Source organism: Bos taurus, chromosome 6, assembly GCF_002263795.3.
Source record: "Bos taurus isolate L1 Dominette 01449 registration number 42190680 breed Hereford chromosome 6, ARS-UCD2.0, whole genome shotgun sequence".
Classification (NCBI taxonomy): Eukaryota; Metazoa; Chordata; class Mammalia; order Artiodactyla; family Bovidae; genus Bos; species Bos taurus.
In genome coordinates, this window is record NC_037333.1 from 17410234 (window position 1) to 17416158 (window position 5925).

The following is a 5925-nucleotide window of genomic DNA, read 5'->3' on the forward strand; positions in this document are numbered from 1 at the left end:
TAAATTGGAATCTTTTGGTGGCTTCCAAACATGGTATTTTTAAAGGTCTGTGAATGATTCCAGTCTACAGTCAAAAATGACAACATCTGGTCTAGAATACTGTCTAGCATAAAGGAGAAACCTAATAAATTCGGTTCAGTGAATGGAATTCAGGTTATATTAGAGAGGTTCTAAAGCTAGGCTTCCCAGGTGGCTCAGTTATAAGGAATCTGCCTGCCAGTGCAGGAGATGTGGGTTTGATCCCTGGATCAGGAAGAAGCCCTGGAGGAGGAAATGGCAACCCACTCTAGTATTCTTGCCTGGAGAATCCACATAGACAAAAGAGCCTGGCAGGCTACAGTTCATGGGGTCGCAAAGAGTTATACATGATGAAGTGACTAAGTATGCATGCACAAAGCTAGGAAGGGCTGGGGCCGGGGCAAGGGATCAAGACTGAAGTTTCCATGAACTTGAAATGTAGGTTTGAGGCCACTGTTCTCAGAGAGGGATTTTTATATATGCTTATTATTTTGGAGTGGGCACAGTCCAAGCGATAGATTAAAGTATTTCTGGCCAAGGAACTTTCTGCATAAGTACCATGGTGTGAAGCATGCTATTGAAACCATTCACCTCAGATTGGGGCTTGAATCCGACCAAAACCCATGGTCTTCCAACCGAGAAAACACACCTGGTTTCAAGACCCAATGAAGCTCAGGTTTTGATGTCTCATCACGGGAAGAATTCTGTGAGAGGCAAAGTAATAGATAAGAAGTGGATTTATTTAGAGAGAAGACTTCCCAGGTGGCACAGTGGTAAAGAATTCGCCTTCAAGGCAGGCGACACACGTTCAGTCCCTGGGTCAGGAAGATGCCCTGGAGGAGGGCATGGCAACCCACTCCAATATTCTTGCCTACAAAATTCCATGAACCAGGGAGCCTGGTTGGGCTAAAGTCCATGGGGTCACTAAAGAGTTGGATACAACTTAGTGACTACACAACAACAGCACACTCTACAGACAGAGCATGGGCCATCTCAGAAGGCAAGAGTGGCCTTGAAATGCAGGGTGGCTAGCTTTTATAGGCTGGGTAATTTCATTGGCTAATAACTATTTGGGGGGAGTGGCGAAGATTTCCAGGAATTGGGCCATTACCCACCTTTTGGTCTTTGATGGTCAGCCTTGGAACTGTCATGGTGCCAGCCTGTGGGTGTGTTGCTTAGCTTGCTGATGTGTTATAACGAGGATGAGATGGTTGGATGGCATCACCGACTCAATGGACATGAGTTTGAATAAACTCTGGGAGTTGGTAATGGACAGGGAGGCCTGGCATGCTGCAGTCCGTGGGCTCGCAAAGAGTCGGACATAACTGAGCAACTGAACTGAACTGAACTGAGCCTCAATGTCTAATGAAGTTGACTTGTCCGCCATCTTGGACCTATTTGGTTCCCATCAGTTTGTGTGGTGTCCTTGGGCTATGTCATTCTTTCAACGGTTGTGCCCTGCCTGCTTCCCTCCTGTTTCATTATAGTGGTTAAAGATTTGAAGTTAGGGAGTTGGATAGTTTGTGAAGTTAGAAGTTAAAGTTGCACAGGGCATGACCAGAAGGGAGGAGGGGAGGAAGACTTGAGGTTCATGGCTCTCAGATTGGACATTGATCTCAACTGAACTTGGACGTGCATTTGAGCAAACTCCAGGAGGTGGTGAAGGACGGAGGAGCCTGGCTTCTGTGCCACTGTTCATGGGGTTGCAAAGAGCCAGACATGATTTAGCAACAGAATAAAAACAATTCAATTGAACTGATTCAGGCTTACACTTCCTTCTATATCCTCATGACCCTAAATTCACGTTTTTCAGCAAATTTCTCAGGCTCCCTTAGTCTGAGATCACCTTTGCTTCCCTGGGATTGGGTTCACCTTACACTAAGACATACATACTAAAGTCTTATTGTAAATTAGTTAATCCATTTTCTTGCTTTCAAGAGAGTGTCAGATGAAGGCATTGAAGATTAGGAACGCAAAGAGTGGTAAAAAGTGGAAAATTCACCACTCTTACAATTGTGCTTATTGTTTAGTTGCTAGGTCATGTCTGATTTTTTTTGTGACCCCATGGACTCCAGCCTACAAGGCTCCTCTGCCCATGGGATCTCCCAAGCAAGAACACTGAAGTGGGTTGCCTGTTTGTCTCCTGCACTGGCAGTTGGGTTCTTTACCACTGAAATCCCAATTTTGCTTGAGGCTATTCCAGCCAGGGCTTCTAGTTAGCAAAGATAACAACAGAAACAAAAACAAACCATAAAACTAACCTCTTACCCAAGTACCATAATACTTCAGGAGAAACAGTGATGCCTATGACCTCTAAAATGGCACTTCTTCTTCATTTGATTAGATATTTACTGCTCACTTATCTTAGGCTTCTCAGGTAACTCAATGGTAAAGAATCCACCTGTCCACACAGGAGACCAGAGTTCGATTCCTGGGTCGGGAAGATCCCCTGGAGGAGGAAATGGCAACCCACCCCAGTACTCTTGCCTGCAGAATCTCATAGACAGAAGACCCTGTCAGGTTATGTCCATGGACTCGCAAAGAGTTGGACACAACTGAGCATGCACACATGAAGTGTCATCTTATCACAACTCTCAACCTCTGTATGGGATCACATTGAACTCTGATGGCGGATTAGGTGATTAGGGTGGGTCGGGCTTCCATGACAGAGCTAATTTATACTCCCCTCTGCCCAATATCTAAGTCATTTCCAAGGAATGGTTTATAAATAGTTGGATGGAGTATGGTCAGGTGGTGAAGAAGTTTGTAAATCATTATTTTATTATATGAAGAAGCAGTTGCATTTCTCCTCCTGGCGAGGTAAACATTAACTTTCTAGATGGAAAACTGCAGTCCTAATCACCTTGGCAGCCCTATGGTCATAAGACATATCTGGGGGCAGCTCCAGGTGGCAGTGTGTAAAACAAACGACACGGAGCCTCAGGTAATATTTGATTAAGAATTGTTTTCTTTGTGGGAGACAATCAACAGCCAAACCAGCTATGCTGGTAAACTCTCCTCCAGTGCCTGTTGCTGTGGCAGGATGTTGGAGGAAGTTTCTGGAGGACAAGTAGTACTCCTCACTGCAACAGCTGAGCCAAAAAAAAACAGTCACAACGGAATCAACATAGGAAAGAAGACTTTAGGCTGAAGACGGAGTTCTCCCCAGAGCAGCAGGACTGAGGAGGACCAGGTCTCTCTGCCCCATTGTTACTACCCTGTCCCAGGTGCCTCCCACCACCTAGAACCTGAGGCAGCTCCCCAGTAGGCATCCTGCCTCCAGACCCGGTCCTCCACTCCATTCCACAGTCTGCAGCCATCAGGCTCTTTCTAAAACGCCATTCTGAGGACTTCCCTGGTGGGGCAGTGGCTAAGACTCTGTGCTTCCCACACAGGTATCCGGGTTCAATCCCTGGTTGGGGAACTAGATCCCACACGCTGCAGCTAAGAGTTCACACGACTCAACTAAATGTCCCACATGCTGCAATGAGGACCACGTGCCATAACCAAGGCCTGGTGTAGCCAAATAAATAAACAAAATTAAAAAGTAAATGAATAACACCATTTATAATAATGGTGTTATTATACCTAATAATAATATATATATTAAATAAATATATGAATAATATAATACACATAAATAATATAATAAATACATAATATACTTATATATCATATAAGTATAATTATAAACTATATATATTTTACATATAACTATATAAATACATGCAAATATGTAAATATATAATAAAATATATAAATATATATTTATATATACATAAATAATACAATAAATATTAATAATAAGTGAATAAATAAACAACATTCTGGTTGTGTCAGCCCCAAGTAAAGCCCATTATATGACTTCTCGTTTCTCTCATTTCTCAGAATAATGTCAGCTCTGAGTACAGCTGAAAATCTCAATTAATGATTATTTCTGCCTGCAACTCCCAGTTTCCATTCTCCACTACATTAAACATCTAGTTTGTTTACACCAGTAAGCTCTCTGGCTTCCTCTTCTGGGAACCCTTTTCCTCTTCTTTTTCTCACGAATTCCTTATTTTTCTGGACTCAATTTAGATACCCTAGTGGGCACTCCTATAGCACCCTAAATTTCTCTCATCATAAGCTATTGCGTCTTTTAGGATGTTTAATTATCTGCCTGTCTTGCTGTACAGTATTAGCTCACATCCAGTGTTTAATACTCACCCCACCCTATTAAACATTTTCCTTGGCATATCTCATGTGATTCCCATAACAATCCTGTGAGAAAAACACTTGATTACAAATAATTAGACTGAGGCTCATGCTAAGTCATTTGCTTAAGTCCTACAGCTAGAAATCTCCCTAGGGCAAGATGGTATCGGTCTTGCCTCTCATTTGATCCCTAGCAATAAATGCGTACCTAGCCCTTAAACATAGCTAACACTTACATTGCACTTAGGATGTGCTGGGCATATCTCAACCTTCTGTCACTAACATGGGGAAACTGAGATAAAAGTGATCTGCATATGATCACACAGTAAAGAAATAGTCAGGTTGGGATTTAAACCTAAGCAACTGGCTTCAGAGCTGCAGCGCTCTTAATTGCTAGGCAGTTCTTCCTTTGCATAAGCAGAAATGCTTCAAGTTGCAGAAATGTTAAGGAAACAGATGAAGCAGTCAATAAAGCAAAGCAAATCGAGACCTCTTTTCGCAAGGCAATTTGTTAGTTATCTTCTGACAGCCTCTCATGAAGCTTTCACAGTGCCCACAGTAGGGTAGATGCATAGTTGCCACAAATGAAAACACATCTGGAAGCAAAAAAAAAAATCATTTTCTGTCTTCCAGTGTCTCAGCTTCACTGAGTAGTTATCAGTGATTAAAAAAATTTTTCAACTAAAATTTCCTTTTTAGCACTGCAGTATGTACTCAAATGACATTCTCTAGAGAAAATAGGGAGGGAAATCCAGTGGGATTATGGTGAAAAATTAAAGTCAGCCAGCTATATTGTAGAGGACTACAGTGACCTGGGAAAAAAGAACGGAAAAATCCTTGCATTTCCTAAGAAGGCCAAAAAAGAAAACAAAAACCTTAGTTTGGCCTTGTTAAGTACAAATAGAACTTGGGTAGCAGAGAGAAAGAAGCAAAGGAATGCTTTAGTAGTTGTGTTTATCTCCCTTCCCCAAATGGAAAATTGTATTACTGTTTCTTCTGATTTTTCTGAATTGTTTTGATGGTTTCTACCACAATGACTTGTTTTAGAAGATCATCTCTGTATTTTTTCCCTTTTAATAAAACAGAACAAAAAATTGAATAAATTTTTATTCATTTTATTCAACTGAAAATTGAATAAAATGGAAAACGTTTTACTTTTTGGAGAATGAGGGGAGAATGATGACTTGAGGGGATGCCCCTCATCATCAGAAGATGTGTCCCGGCAGCAGCTGGCAGCTCCAGAGCTGGAGACCCCCGTAATTGTCACAAAGGCAAGAACTTTATTTGACTTGGCTGCTGTCGTTTGTTAGAGACAGGAGAAAACTGTTGTTGACCAGAAATAATGGCTTGCTGATGGGGAGGAGCTCAGGTTAAGGATAGGATTTGTTAATGGATTTAAGGAGAAGTTAATAGGAAAGGAAGAAACAAGCATGACTCCTAGGTGTGTAGCTTTAGCTTCTGGGTGGGGTCAGTTATTGACATAAGGAAGGCTGTGGGTAAGAAGAGATTTCGGGAAGAAAATTGTTAAATTCAATTTTGCACGTGTTAAGTTTGAAATTTCTGAATGAGGGTCCTACCTGGTCTCCCTCATACTCCATTACGGTATCTGCTCTCTGGGCAGCAGCAAGAGGAGCCTCTTAAACTGTAACTCAACGTTGGATGTAAGCCATCCAGCGACTCCACCTCTAGCTACAGGGAAAAGCCAAAGTC